A 16991-nucleotide genomic window follows, 5' to 3' on the forward strand; every position below is an offset into this window, starting at 1 on the left:
TATTATCATTTTTCTATTAACATATCCCACTGCCTACAAAAACAAGTTGCTTTATTTATTTTCAAACATTTTACAAGTACTAGTGACTTGTTCCTTTGTTGTCATGTTAATGTCATGGTTACCAAAGAAACTAGTACAAAGTGTTGTGTGGGCATATTACAGTTCCATCTCAACACACAACAGCTGAAATGGATGTGCGCTGCATTCTCACTGGTGAATTCAACATTAACATGGTCCAACATTAAAACAATTTGCAAATGCTCACCCACAGTTCATCAACCAAGACCTTGTGTTTCCATCAGTCCTCTTCCAGCTTGTGTTGCAGTGCAGCATCAGGAAACTGAGAAGAGCCATGGACTGAATAAAGTCACTACCTGCCAAATTAGTGACAGCCTGACAGAGAACAGATCTTATTTTATTAATTTATTTTTACATATACAAAATACATATTTGAGTGGCATGGAAATCCACTGTATTATAATATAGTTACTGCAAAAACTCCCAAGGTTCTCAAATAGATAGATAGATAGATAGATAGATAGATAGATAGATAGATAGATCTACTAATTACAGGATTTTTTTTCTATATTTTATGAATTTATCGTGTGGCTATTTAATTAAGATTAAGCTTAAAATATCTTAAGTTAACTTAAAAAATGTCAAGAGAATGTCCCCAAAAACTGAAAAATTGTACTGCTTTACAAACAGCAGAAATATTATATTAGAAAACAGTCAAGTAACAAACATACATACCATCTCAAAGGAGAACTTCGCAGTGTTGGCTGTGGAAAGTCCCATAGTAAGAAGATGCAATCACAATGAAATCAAACGAAGATCATGCAGTCTAGCTGTTATTTCTCTCTCAAGTTTTCTTTTGGCAGCAGCTTGGGACTTTTTCAACCTGAAAATGCAAATTGCTTGTTTTCAGATCCTTCTGAACCTTCAGCTATAGTTTCAATGTGAACCAAAACAAGCTTCTGTGCCTTTTTTGAATAAACATAAAATGAGATTAAAATAATGCTCCCCCTAAGAACAACACAGACTAATATTCGTTTGTGTTATAAGCCTCTATGTTAGTGAAGCACGCTTCAAAATAAAAGCACCACGGCCTTGTTTTGAATGCTCTTTGCTTGTTTGTTTAGTACTCTCATAAAGTAAAAGGAATGAACCATTCTGTCCTTCAAAAATGCACACCATATCTGGACTAGCTGAATATAGGAAATACCTGCTTAAATTAAACAACTACTATTCTGTTTCTACCTTAGGGCTGCTAGCAGCTGATGTCTGTCCAAGCAGCATCATGAGACATTGGAAGTAACACCACCCCTCCTTATTGCACACTCCACTCACTCCAAACCTCACCGACACATCTCAACTTACAGAAGCACACATATTTTTGGCTATAGGCGGAGACTGCAAAGACCTTGGGAAAAATCCTAGTTTTAGCATCATTTCCTGCAAACTGAGGCTCTCCTTCACTGATTAGTACAGTTATTAAAAACTTCTAACAAAACATGCTAGCTTGACTAAAGGCAGGTGATGACTTGCTCAGAGTGACCAAGTAATCTACCACAACTGCGAGTAACTTTGTTTTTCAGCCTGTGCTTTTTATCCAAAGTCATAAGTGCACAGTAAAGAACTGATTTACTTTTATATTTTTTATGTCATATCTGTCATGTGGACACCTAGGGCTGCTTTTACGTGGAGCTTACATGTACTTCATGTGCTTGTGTGGGTTTCCTTAAGGACTCCAGTTCAGGTAATTTAACAATTCTAAATTGGCCCAAAGTAAAGGACAGCAAGCTGGTTGCTGCTGCTTTTGCAAACACTGGTAGGATAATGCACTGGAAAAAAGCAGGCCTAAGAGTATGATTCAGGGATCTCTCTTACATCTAATACAGGATTTAAAACATTTCTACTGCTAAAGCAAATGATAAAAACATTTTTAAAAATATAGTAAAAGTAACATTTTAAACTGTTATATAAACCAGAGCTGTTTTTCAGAGATACAAAAGAAAACACTCTAAACAAAGACCTGAAAAATCACATGGAGCACCTATTCTTCCAATTTAGCAAAGAAGATTACAGCATTGAAATATACAAAATGTCAACAGTAGCCTTCAGATATTGTCTTGGGCAGCAGGGAAGCCAAGTCACAAAAACTGACAGCAAAGTAATGCAACACCATGTTTGGCAGACAGCAAGAGGCAAATTGGAGATAATGATTCAAAGTGGTAGTGGAATTAAGAGAGGCAAGAGGAGTAAGATATATTTTTTATTGCAGTTAATAAGTCAAAAGAGAGGTCATGCCATAAAAAGTAGGCAAAGGTATCAAAAACACTTTACTAAAGCACCATTCATAAAGGTCAACACCATTAAATCACTAGAGAGTTCATTTAGGAGCAGACTGGATTAGGGCTTTCAATAATGCATAATGCTTGAGCAAAGTGCTTGACTTCTGCCAGCCCCTGATGTTATCCCCAATGCCCAGCCCATCATGTGACTGCAGTATCTTTTGTGTTGTCAAGGTAGGAAGACTCGACACAAGCATTCTGCAATTTGAATGTGCGAATGCATGCTAACAGGTATTCTCTTAATTTTTAACCACTTTGGGGTTTATATAATTTTACTGCATACTGATTGCCATACCAGATTTTACAGTGTTTTTAACACAACCCATGCTAAGCAGGGATAGAGAATAAAAGGAAAATGGCCCCTGAAAAACACATGTGAACATCATTTCAAGTAAGTTATTGTGTTCGCCTTCAACACCTTTTTATTTCATTTTTCTTTTTGTTAGAATTAAGTTCTGCCATTCAGTGTTGTGTGTTGATATGTCAATGGCATCACCGTCATGCATTAGCATGTGGCTCCCATAAATGCATTTAGCAAATACTGTACAGTATCCTTGCTCTTGATTTGTTTTCTTGAGTACTGAAGGAGGAATGGCTCCTCCAAAAAGAAATATTTTTTTTTGTTGGCAAAAATAACTTTTGTTTTGTGCCTTGCTTAAAAAACAACTTTTTAATTAGGTTTGGTTTATGTTTGATCCTGGTGGCCTTTAAACGGAGTAGGAACAAATGTTCATGACTCCTGTACAGTTTGTATGGTTTCATTTGAGTGGGCCTTCATTTCTAACTGAGCTGTAGCTGCTTCTGCCCTGTTAGGGCAGTAATCCAGCAAGTTAAGAGGATATTTGGTTCTATTCAGTCATGGACCCAAATGACTATATTTCTGTTTGTAAATCTGCCAACCAGCAACTTTATGGGAGCTGATCTGCTGCTATGTTCATCTATGGAACCAGCCATCTGCAACAGTTGCTAGCGATTGTACTATATATCATGTTTGTGCACCTAGGCAGCAAAAGTTTGTCTGTGAAACCAGCAGTGGTGTTGTAATGGCAGCACTTCTCTGTGGTTCTGATCCTGGGATGTCTGTAAGTCTTGGGATAGATAGATTTTCTAGTTACAACTGTTGCTTATTTTTAAACCAATACCCTGCCCAGGATTGGTTCCTGCCTTCTGCCCTGAGTTGGCTATGATTGGCTCCAGCAGACCCCCGTGACCCTGTGTTCGGATTCAGCGGGTTGGAAAATGAATGGATGGATGGATGGATTTTGTCTAATACTATGTATGAATTGCTTCTCAAAATAACATTATTATTATTGTTTGTCCAAGGTCTGAAATGCCTTGGATTTGGCCACAATTTAAAACCATTAACAAATATTACTTAACAGCAGGTTGTTATATAGGCTATATGTCAGGATTTCATATATTATTTTATAAGGGTTGCCTCTTTCATTACATCAACCTCTTTCATAACTCCTGCTCTTGAGGTCAGCTTCAATCTAGCAAAAGAATAAACTACATTCTTCTTTTCAAAACACTGCTGTGACTCCAAGTCTACAAAAGCTGGTTGGCAGTGGCCAGCCAGTCAGGTCTCATCTTGCACAAGATTATTAGAAACAGTAAACATTAATTTGTGTTTTCATCACTGCAACACCCACAGCACACTAAAACAACTAATTATTTTGCATGAATGCTACACTCATCGGAGTCATTTCTTTAAAATGCATGCCAGGAAAGAGACATATTCTCAGACAATGGAGTTTTGCAATCTAAATAAATTTTACACAGCTCAAGAAGCAGCACTGTGAGCTTATGCTTGTCTTCAATTTATTTCCTAAAGTCAGCTTACTGCACCCATTCTTTCAAGAGAGAAAAATAACTATAACTAGAATGAAATAACTATACCTTGAAAATGTTACAGTAGCCACTACCTTCTTTTGCATTTTGGAGAATAAATTCTGGGTGGCATGGTGGTGCAGTGATTAGACAGTACTTTATTCATTCCAAGAATTACATTTATTTATTTGTTTTTATTTTATTTTTTACAGATACTCAATAAATATGCAAATTAATCAATTAATTAGAATAACAAACAATACCTCTTCCCCTCCAAATACACATCAGAATTACAAGAAGGAAGAAAAAACTTCTGACTTGGCTAATGATAAGAGAACAGTCACAGTGAGATATTATAAAGACACATTTCTGTATGTATAAGGGAGTCCCAATAGCCTCTCTTGACACACATCTCGTATATATATTTCATTGGCGTAAAAGTACTCTGTGCTAGTATATCAGAGAGAGGATGTGCAGCATTGTTTATGTTGACCATCAGTTTTGCATTCATTCTCTCATTTACCACTTACGTCTGGCAGGTTGAGAGTGAATTGTGTCTGCCATCTTAATCAGCTTGTTGATTTAACTTCTCTTGAAGTGATGTTACCAGCCTGGCATATCACAATCTAGACAATCACACCAGCCATCATAGAGTTGCAAAACATGAAAAGGTTGTCACTGACCACATTAAAGGAGCGGAGTCTCCTGAGACAAGAAGAGTTTGCTCTGCCCTTTCTTACATAGTACCTCCATACCACTGTTGACTCAAGGCATCCTGTGTTCATTTTCTATTATTGCTCACTATCTATGTGAAAGCTGCATGTTTGTCCTATGACTGTGGCTCCGCTCCTTACCTCTTAAGACATGCAACTCCAAACTGGCTGACTGTGAATATTACTATGGGTCTGTGTGTGAGACGGCTTGCAATGGGCGGGCACTAGGAGTTTATTCCTGCTTTGCACCTGAAAAGACTTCCGTACCTCATAACCCTGGAAGTCCTTATAAAAATGCTATTTTAAAATAAATGTTGCAGAAAAACAACCTACTGATTTCACAGATGACAAGGTTAAGATGATAAATGATCCCAATGCAACTTGGTGCCCCTTTATCATCTGCTGACTAAGTATTTCAGAGCTAAGAACTTTATGTTCTGACAATTTAAATTCATTAACTATCTACAATTTTGGAAGGCATGAAAATGCATACTGCACAATTCCCTGCAGCGTGTTGATATACAAAAATTAAGGGAAAATGCATGCTATACATAATCACAGGAGACAAGAGGAGCCAGGCAGACAAGGAGTTTGAGTGTTTATTTAATGATGATGAGCAGAAATCAGTTGGAGTTTTAGTGATTCAACTTTGGCATGATTCAAACTTCTTGTGCTTGCTTGCTGGCCTCTCACAGCATTGTAGAGATTTGAATTAAGTTTTTTACTGGAAATAGAACTCCTTCAGGTTTCCTGGCACAGACAACACTCATATATCTCCTTTCATTGATCCCTAATATTGCTTCTACACAGGAAAAGTTACATAAAACCCCAAAAAACCTGTTCAATATAATCACTAATTTAATCAACATATTCAATTATTAAAACACAGTAGATCAGCTCTTTAAAATGTTGCATTTACTATTCTAGTTCCACGTGCTGTACAAGCAGCAGCCTTTTTAGAAAAGCTTTGTATTTCTCACTGTTTTTTTCTGAATTTCTTTAGTCATCTATCTAGTGCTAACAGGGTAGAAAGCATGACAGGCATGATGCTACAGTAGCAAAGGAACCAGATTTTATAAAGCTCAAGATTCCTGGTTCAGCCTCCATTTCTGACACACTATATGACTCTGATGAAGTCACTTAGCCTGGTAGCGTTCCAACTGTAATAAAAAATAAATACACATGGAGAGCTGTGCTATACATCTATTATTGCAAAGTGCAGTGGGGAAATGTTCACCATGGAAGAGGAGCTACTGTATATAAAATAAAAAAAGTGTTTGTGTTAGGTTACAGGAGCTGATCAAGGAAGGCTCATTGTGGAGTGCGCCATGGTGGTTGACTCAAACCTGTAGGAAAATTTTGCATGATCTTCACCACTTTGTGTACTCTTTTTTGCCAGACTCGTTCCTTCTATATTCGAAAGGCAAACATCCTAAATTAAGTGGTCATTTAAAATTAGCTCTGTAACATAAGAAAACTAGGGCATGGAAGTGTGCCTGGCAATGTATTAGTGTCTCATTCAAAGCTGATGTCTTCCTGGCGCCAGCTGCTGTCTGAATGGGCCGCCAAGCGTTATGTGACCCTATGATGTAAAACAATTATAAAAATTGAGCAAATGTATGTAATTGGCTGAATTGACAAAGTGGTTAAGGGGTGAGTGGTAAAATATATCGCAGAACAAGTTTTTGTGGGAACAGCAAGCCAAGTTACACAAGTGAACAAAGATGGGCTTCCATCCATCCATTATCCAACCCGCTATATCCTAAGACAGGGTCACGGGGGTCTGCTGGAGCCAATTCCAGCCAACACAGGGCGCAAGGCAAGAAACAAACCCCGGGCAGGGCGTCAGCCCACCGCAGGACACACACACCAACCACACACTAGGGACAATTTAGAATTGCCAATGCACCTAACCTGTATATCTTTGGACTGTGGGAGGAAACCGGAGTACCCGGAGGAAACCCATGCAGACACGGGGAGAACATGCAAACTCCACGCAGGGAGGACCCGGAAAGTGAACCCGTTTCTTCTAACTGCGAGGCAGCAGTGCTACCCACTGCGCCACCGTGCCGCCCAAAAATGGACTTAAAACTTCTATTCAATCTCCTTGTTGATAACAATTTGTGAGATTGTAATATTTGGCTGAATTCTTACCTTCTTCTTTGGTACACTGTTGCAAGCAAGTTATTAAAAAATAATCTTCCTCACCAACATTCTGCCATTTCTTATAATATAGTTAAAATAGTAAAGGTCCAGCAAACACTTGGAATTGCCAGAAAAGCTGTTTAATATTTTTTTCTTGTGATTTTCGTGTGCAGTTCCTTTTTCTTGCCTTTTATTTACCTATGATTTTGTATGGCTGGTAATATTTCATTTCCATGGGCTTAAGATGTCGCTGTGGCCAATTTTTGGTAATGTCTTTTGCACAGTAGTTTTTGAATTTTTGGGGTCTAGATTTTTTTATAGATTTTCATACTCTTCAGGAGCCAGTTTGTGTAAGGAGATACTGACTGCCTTCTTGACTTATGGTTATCCAAAGCCTTTCCGATAGCTTTTCTTTCCAAGCTCCTGTTATGACTTTTTTAGTACTATAGTACACATGCAGTTTCATTTGTTTGTCTCCTCATTGCTGCTTCCAACTAGGAAATTAAGCAGCACACGTTAAGCCTTCTCTATGTATTTTTTATTTATTCATTGTAATTTTTATAAAAAACAAACTAAGTTGTGACACATACAGTAGCATCTGCTTTTTAATTTCCTCATGGAATTTAACAACAAAGTGTATATTACCATTCTTACAATCGCTCTAAAAGTCCACTATAATAAAACCCAGTCCTATAGATATGACCCCATCACACCTTTGTAATCTGTGGCAGATAAAGGGGGTAGATTTGGGTGGTCTCAGATGGCCTGGTGCCAGCAGAGACGCTTGCAGGCCATAGACTCTTGACTCTTTTGGGCATTGCAAGATGAGCAATCAATTCCTTATCTCAAATGTCACATAGAAAGATGTGTTTTGATATGTTGCTTTTATGCCAAGCCATCTTTCAATTCTTGTTGATTCCTACAGGATATACCTTAATGGGTGAGGCACATTCCGATCATTGGGGGAGGTAGATGTCACATTCCAAAAGTACATTCCTTTGGGCAAGAATCATCAGGATCACATTAAGGTATAGTGATAAACAAGAAAGAAGAGGGAATAATGTAACTGGGAGAACACAGAAAAGGAAAGGGAAAGAATAAGTTTTAACCCCTGCAAACACTCAATGCTTTATGATGTAACTTATGTAAGTTAATTTTGTACATGGTCACTATAGTATAAGTGGACAGTGACAACTCTTTCCAATCAATCAGTCAATAGTATTCTAGAATACTAACTGGACTATACAGCACACGCTGGCAATGCACGTCCTCTACTAAGTGGGTGATGTCTTGTTCATACAGTATATGTATGTCACAGAGCTACTTTACTCAACTGGAGGAGAGGATCGCTTGGGAGTATGAGAATTACAGCCTTTACAGAAATTTTGGGCAAGTAATAGTAACGTTCACAAAATGGCAAAGGAAGGCATACTTGCCTGTGACACATCTTGAAATCAATGTAGAGTTCCAGTAGAGACTTTAGACCCAGTGTGACATTTTCTCTCTGGATAAAGAGTGTGGTGGCAAATATAATTATGGGAATGAGAGGTGTTATGTGAGAAATGAAATTCAGGTTGGAATTTAGTAGATTTTATTTTTCCACTGTTTATCTTGTTGGACTCTGAATAAATAAGACAACCAACTACTGGACTTGAAAGCACAATGAGCAAAGCCTTTTTTGACTATAAGAGAGAGTGTTGTCCAATCTGCTGCAGGAAAACACAGGCACACATAGAGAGAGGGTAAGCCCTGGAAAGGAAATGCAGTAGCATACTAAAGAAGATAAAAGTACATTTACAACATAAACACTAGTTTACAAGCTTCCTATCACCTTTCTAAGAGCCACGAAGTGCAAATGCAAGACACAGTTTATTTCAAGCTGATAAAAAATGACATTTTGGGGCATTCTATAAAGCTGTTTCAAAAGATTACTTGTAGAAATTTCAAAACAATCAATACAGTGGCACTGTGGGTGGCAATATCACTTTGATGGATTCAGCTTTCTGGGTCTGAATTCAACATCTGATCACTATCCATGTGGAGTCTCCACTGTCTCTAGAAGTTTTCCCCACAATTCTAAAGATGAGTGGTTAGATTCACTGGCAACTCCAAAATAGCATGAATGTGAGAAGATGGTCTGTGGTAGAGTGAGCCCAGTGATAGACTAGCACCCCCGTCCATGGCTGCTTCCAGCCTTGCTGCCAGGGCTGCCTGCATAGGCTCTGCCACCTGTAACCTTGAACTGGTATAAGGAGGTTTCTAGTACTTTACTGGCTTTTTCAGGGATATTTCAGAACTGAAAGTGGTAGGAAAAAATGAATGATTTCCAGTTTTTCTTCAGATTTAATCAGTTGAAATGCAATGAATGAACTGAAATGGTGAAAAGGCAAGCAGTAAACTGTTTAAAGTATAAATTTAAAGGAAGATCCAGAATATTACAGATGGACTTTCTTCAGGGAATAAATAATAGATTACAACCTACAGATGTTCTGAAGCAATTAAAGTAAAGTAGGCCTTGCAAGGTGAAGCAAACAATTTGCACACGTGTCCCAACTTCTGTTGATTACTTAAAAATCCTCTGGCAGTTTACTGCTTACCTTGCTGCCATTTTAGGTCATATGTTGCATTTCAACTGATTAAATTTGAAGAACAACTTTTCACCAGTAGTGTACATGCAATATTTTTTAAATTAATGTACCCTGGTGTTTCAGAAAAACATGCTGGAGAACACGGCAGGAAATTCACCCAGCTCGTAAGAGTCGACCATTCCAATGAAACCTCCCTTTTACATTCTGTCTTTCTGTAGCCTTTTATTCACATTATATTATTTAGATTGCTTATTTAGCAGATACCATTGCCCAAGGTGACTTACAAAAATCAATACACAGCTCACTGGTTTGGCAAGACCATGCAAAGTTAAACAAATGAAAACAAGCACAGAGGGAAGAACAGCATCAGATTAACCAAAGGCAGAGCAAATCGAGTGTCCATCAAGGTCTAAACAAGGTCTAACCAATATTGAGATACTCACAAGTGATAGGACAACTTTGACTTAAACGGACTATTCAGCTCATCAATGCCCATTAATCCTATTAATCTAATCGGGGATATTCATTGATGAGGCTTTCTAAATATGGCTACAAAACTTAAACATTTAGGGTTAAATTGCAGAGCCACCACTTCCCTATAACATTCAAAGATATCATCTGCCTCAATACCTTTAATGTTTCTTGGTATATTCAGTGGGAGGCAGGACCAGAATACATCAGACAGGCAGCAGTATTCTTAAGGAGCTGGAGATGTTGGATAGCAGTCAATGCCAACTCAGAGTTCTTCTTCCTGGGCTAAACTACTGTAAATATCTGAACAAGAAGTTGAGTTACATGCAATACACGCTTAGGCAAGATAGTGTGCCACTTAGAGACTTTAAAATAATTTAAGCAAATAGTGAAATATTAAGATATTAATATTAAGATATGGGCTGAGGGGTTGCAAAGGGCAAACTTCATCTTAGTTATAAAACATTTCACATTATTTTTGGTGTATTTTATACTAAACATGCAAATATTTTGACAATAATGGAACTCTTGCTACCAATATTTGCTATTATTAATTATTAAGTTAATGAACATATTTAAAACTCTGCCTTTCACAGCAGTCACCCCTACAGTGAATGACAAGACTGAAAGACCAGTGTGTTTCTAGGCTATTGTTTACTCACCAGACATCAAAAGCAGAGCTATCCAGCCTCTGAATTTACTGTGTTGTTACTTCTGTAGTGTCCTAATACTGCGTTCTATTGTATTACTACTGTATGTGTCACAAAGTGACTACATGTCTTTTGCTTTATTATTTGTCTAACTTACTAGGCCTCTTATCTGTATTTCTCAAAATATTGCTTATATTGGTATTTCAATAAGGTGCATTAAGGACTATTTTTTACAATTTGATTTCAGATAATGGAGTGGATAAATCAAGATATATAACGCATTACGGCTTTTTAACCAATAATAATAAATTGCAAAAATAACTAACCTTAAAACCCTTTGGCCCTTTGATACACCATTGGTGGAGTTTTAAGGTATCGACTATCTCACTTGTTGCGTTCACTTATCAATGAGTTGATCCAAATGAAGAACTATTATACCATTGTACAATGAATTTTACATTTCCCTGCTTCAAATGCTATCACTTCAAATGCTATCATTCATTTTTATTCAAGCTTTTATCTCTGACACTGTTACACAGGAGGCCAGGGTTTCCCCTGGTAGCACTGGGTCTGAGAGGTAAACTAGCCCATTAAGAGGACTTATATTAAGTCCAACTTATTTAAATTTGTGATGGATACAACTCCTTTACCTTCCGCATGTGATGAAAATTTATATTCAAATACTATACATTAAATATTGGAATATTAGTAAAAAAATGAAAATTCTCTGAGTCCACATGCAGGTAAATGCATACAGATGGCAAGGTGGTGTAATGGCAAATTCCACTGCTCTGCTGTGACAACAAGCTTGTTTCAAGATTGGGTCCAATTATTGCCTTATATCACAACAAATCTTTACATTGTTAATGCATGCCAAGCTATGCATTTTAGTTTAACTGGTAACTTTAAAATGGCCCAGTATGCATGTTAGACTGAGTACAAAGGGAACTTAAGATGGACTGGAGCCTTGTCCTTGTTTGATTAAGGATGTGATTGGGAAAGGCTGTGTGTACAAAAAATGGATTATAAGATTGGATGGTTAAACCTCAACATATTTTTTTTTGTGCAGCTCATATGTGGGCTATGGTGTATGCACACTTTGAAAAGAAACAAGAGAATATTGCAAGAAACAAGTATATACTACACTGAGATAAAAAGATTTTTAACCAAGAAAGTACCCATTCACTTACCACAGTGTATACAGATCAATTCTGAGCATGTTTCAGACTGAAGGATGTCAAATGTGAGGTTTAGATCTACAGCATACATTCCAAAAAGACCTGCACACCATTTATTAATTACCATTAATTATGATTTACAGTGGCCATAAATGATAAATACAGTTTGCAAGGTATGTTAACCAGCCATGTGACCCGAGGCCAATCAACCGATTTATGTTTGAAGTCCTACTTACTATTTACAAACATGAGAAATGTGTGATATGTTGCTAAAACTAACACTACAAGAACTCTGCAATTTCTTCACGATTCTACATTGTTTGTTTAGGAGGCCTTGTCTCACAATGGTGCACACTGGTGCAAAGTAGTAGTATTTTAAAACTAGCATTCACTCTGATTATATTTTAACTCACTTTGTCCAATGGTAGAATGCAGGAGGAATGATTGCTTATGCCAGAAGGAATAGGAATTAAACAACCCTTGAAAGAGTGCAGTTCATTTCTGGGTAAATTCACACAACACCCGTTTAGATTTTTATCAGTTAGACCATCCAGCTAGGCTTTGGTCTGTGTAAGGGAAAACCTTTGAAGAAAACGCCATGGTGGTAGGGGAATAGTGTGAACTTTTTATCGACAATGAATGTGCTAAAATTTAAGACCAAGTCTTCTAATGCTCTCAGAAAGCAGTGCTAATCTCTCTGAAAAGAGGCCTCTTCTCCATACATCATTAGATATATTATGTAACTTTTTACTATGTAGTCTTTTCTGTTCTTCCATCCAAGAAATCAAACAAAAATGCAAGGCACCCATTTTTGCTGGTAAAAGTGAAAGGAACACAGGCCTAAAGAGGATTAAGTGGATTAGAATGGGTGGGGATGGCCACCACGTAAAGCCAATGCACATATAGTATATGATGGGCAAAAACACTGATCTTTCATTATAGCTGCCCCAGTAAATGTCTATTCCAACATCACCTTAAGTACATGTCACATTACTCGGCTTTTCCATTGATTTGCAGTCATAGTCTTTATTTACATAATCTTAGCAAGTTGGAGGCACTTGGCTGTGTATTCCTATCAACAACAACATTTATTTATATAGCACATTTTAATACAAACAGTAGCTCAAAGTGCTTTACATAATAAAGAATAGAAAAGAGACACAATAAGAAAACAAAATAAATCAACATTAATTAACATCGAATAAGAGTAAGGTTCAATGGCCAGGGGGGACAGAAAAAACAAAAAAACTCCAGACGGCTGGAGAAAAAATAAAATCTGTAGGGAATTCCTATGAAGGCAGATGTCTAGTCTGATGTACCTAGAGACTCACTCCAACTAGTCTGCGACATACTTGGATAAAATCAAACTGGTTTGATTTTGCTTTTAATTATAAGGTGTGCATGAGAGCTGGCAAGCAATGCCCATCTGGAAATATAATGCATATAATGCAGCAACAAGGAATATGAAACACAGGGACCTTGGACCACACAAACAGAAAAGGAAGCTTGTCTGTTCAATGTCTTGTGCTTTATGTACCAAAACAGAATAGAAAAAAGAAGGAAAAGATTGAGGCTGGAACTACTGTAAAGGGGTGAGCACAACTGTACTGGATGGCTGGCACATGATTTTCAGTCATTTAAATTGACATAGTCTAGTCTAGTGACTTCGGTCAGAAAGTTTGACATACCCCACAACCAGAAGTCACATAAACCACTACTCCTAATCAACATCAGGAAATTGAGCAGTCTTCCTTATTACATTCTTTCAGTGTAATTCATACCCTTTTTAAAATGCACATCTTTCTTTTAATTCATCAGTAATATATACTTAATCTAGCTGCCTAAGCTCTGATTTTTTATTCAGCTTGACCAGGGTCATCTGCTTAAAATTTGAGACAACACACTCTGTTTATCAAGACCTGGTTAGAATGTTGTTTTCCTTTTTTCCTCAGCATTATTAACGGGAAATGGTAATTATAAGACCATTGATTCATGATGTACACTCATAAAGGCCATATTTGTTTTTTTCTTTTCACTAGCACTGCTTTTCCATTAAAAACTACTCACTTCTTGAAATACAATTATGATGAGTCAAAATTGAGTCAGTTTCCAAAAAGGAATTAGCTTGTCTCTCAGGATGTTGCTCACTCTCATGTTATTTCAGATTTCTTTTTCATCTCTCATTCATGCTAAGCCTTATTTTAAGGGGTAGGCTTTCTGGTATGTTTTACAGGAGAACTAGCTGACAATGGTTTAGGTTTGAGATTAGGACAGCTTGATAAAAAGAAAAAAAAAAAAGAATTAAGGACTACAATTGTCCTTCTATTTTCTTAAGCTGCTTAGTGTAAAGGTTGCTTTGTTTCTTTTCCTGATCGCTACAATCCTGAAGTGAATTCAGTAAATCATCAAGTGGGACACAGTGGTCAATGGTGAGTGGTGCTGTCGCCTGACCTAGATTCCCAGCTCATTAAATTTCTCCCTCTGTATGCACAACTTTCATCTCTAGATGCTCTAGTATGAATTTCTTGTCCGAAAGACGTGTGTGTTAGGTTCATTTAGTTAGTTTGGAGTGTGAAAGTGTGCATAGGTGTGCCTAAAAAGGAGGGACTGACATCTCATTAAGACTTGGCTCTCTTTTGCTCCCAATCCATATTGGGACATAGACCAGATGACCACACCCCTGAACTGCATAACTGATCTGGAAAGTCGACGGACTGACAGATTAAAATATGAACGTTACCTGTGCCAATTTTTAAACTGAACAATTAATAATCATGTGGGGCAACAGTCAGTCTTGGTAGCACTGGGTGGCAGGAACAAACCCTGTAATGAAGCATATACATGTGTGCCTGCTCACACAAACACATATACACTCTCATACCAGACAAAAACCAGAGAGAATGCGCAGACCCCAAACACTGGGTGACCAGAGCCTGGACTCAAGGTCTGTCTGGAGCTGCGAGGTACAAATGTTAACACCTGCACCACACATAATACAATCACAGCCACATTTATTTGTGCATATTTCACATTTTTAAACAATGTAGTTCAAAGCACTTTATGAAAAGTAAAAATAACAAATTACAATTACAAAGAAAAACAAAACAAACATATAAATGAAAATATGACTAGAAGAGAACTGTTAGCTATGTATGTTTTTAAAACTCATGGCAAAGTCTTATGGTATGGACACATCATCAGTGAGGAAAACAAGAAACCTCAGCTGACAGGATGTTGGAGGAAATAATGATACGAACATGGATGGTGTATAAAATATACATTTACAAATAAACAGTAACAGACAAAAAAAATCTAGCAATGGATACTGTTAGTGACCAATTAAACATCATTTTAAGATATATTAACCACTGAAAAAAAATCCTCCCATCCATCTTCCATTCAACCAATGCTCTGTTCCCTCTGTTGCTGTTCCACACTAAATATTTTCAGATTTTTTTCCTTAGTCTAATTTAGCAATATTTAAATATTGTTACATAATTTTTATGCACCTATCAATGGATATCATAACCAAACTGTGAATGCACCAACACTAACTCCATCATCCACTCACTCCTTCAGGTATTTATCAGAACATGAAAATGTTTAAAGTTACAAAAACATTTCTTTGGTCATTATGACATTTTGCCATTCTAGAAACAGTAAAATGTCTAATTGCTCTCAAAAGTTTTTAGGTTTTCACTAATAAATGTCACAGATGGGCCACAGCTTATCTGGCTCCACTGGATGCAAGGCTGGACTCCAGTATATTGCAGGGTCCAGTAATGCACACCCTCACAGTCACAAAGGGACCGCTTTGGAATCACCAATGGACCTGCCTGAATATCTTTTGGGATCTGGGAGGAAAACCCTGAGTAGACACATACAAACCTCACACATATGTGATGCAAAATTTTAACTCCAGAGCTGTAAGGCAGCAACACTAACCTCTGTATTACCATGCAGCCCACAACTGAGAAAATGGCACAAAATATTACAACAAAAGTGAAGAATAATTACAAAACATTAAATTAACACTTCTGTAAAGCTATCTTTTAGAATTCACTTTCATTTACTCACCAATATTCTAAGTTTCAGCTTTATCCAGGAAAGTTGTTTCAGGAGATGGCCAAAATGGATCTGGCTTCACATTTCAAATGTAGTTTAGGGCACACCTAAGACTGGACACAATTTAAAAGTAGATATAGAAAAAGAGATGACAATTGTACACATTTTATTATTACACTTTATTACACCTTTATTGACAGATTATTCTAGCAGCTTGGTGTGCAACTGAGTAGGGAATAGGAGAATATGGACGTGTGAATGAGAGTATGTGATGATAGGTAGGGGGTAAGCTAACTTAGGATGAAGGTCTTTGGAATTTTAGAAAAAAACATAGTACCGGAAGAAAGCCTACAAAAGTCAGTTTGTATGTGGATATTGACTGCGGAACAACCAGGCTGCTGTCCTACCTCGGTGCTTTGAAATTAACTGACAGCCATAAGCAAAAGGTGTAAAACTACTACCACAAAATACACCTCTGGAATTTCCTCCAGATAATCAGCAAAAACTTCATCTGACTTTCTTGCAGATGACCAGTAACCAGTGTTTCTTTAACTTTGCTATGCATGGGCATGTGGAGAAGACTCAACAGTAAGCCAACAAGATTAATCAACAAAGACAAGTAAGAATCTCTTTCACTGCTTTTTATAAACAGGTGCCCATGCTCACTGTGCTGTGTAACCTGTACCATTCTATGTTACTGGCAATATGAACATGCTGCCCCACATGCTACAGCAGGCGTCCTCAAGTTCAGTTCAGGCAGGCTACAGCAGTTGCAAGATTTTATTCCAACCACATCTCTTAAGCAGAAGTCAATTATTACTGCTGAAGCAGTTATTGCTCACATATCTTCTTTCTGTTTCATTTAAGTTAACTAGCTTGTTTAGTCTTAAACCGGTGCATTTGCTGTTTTTATTGCTTCATCATTATTAATCAACTTCCAATTAACATTAAGATTAAATTGACAGAGGAACCAGGGGCTCACTGGCTCTTCAGATCA

The 16991-nt window shown here is 37.4% G+C and overlaps 1 long non-coding RNA gene across 1 annotated transcript; it reads right to left on the minus strand.

Annotated features, from left to right (window-relative positions):
- Nucleotides 1-205: 205 nt before the first annotated feature.
- Nucleotides 206-16101, minus strand: LOC120533609. Its single transcript, XR_005634569.1, has 3 exons — nucleotides 16007-16101; nucleotides 754-901; nucleotides 206-393 (listed from the first exon to the last, which is right to left on the minus strand). It is a non-coding gene; the product is annotated as an uncharacterized LOC120533609 (long non-coding RNA).
- Nucleotides 16102-16991: the final 890 nt, after the last annotated feature.

This window comes from Polypterus senegalus, chromosome 8 (assembly GCF_016835505.1).
Source record: "Polypterus senegalus isolate Bchr_013 chromosome 8, ASM1683550v1, whole genome shotgun sequence".
Classification (NCBI taxonomy): Eukaryota; Metazoa; Chordata; class Cladistia; order Polypteriformes; family Polypteridae; genus Polypterus; species Polypterus senegalus.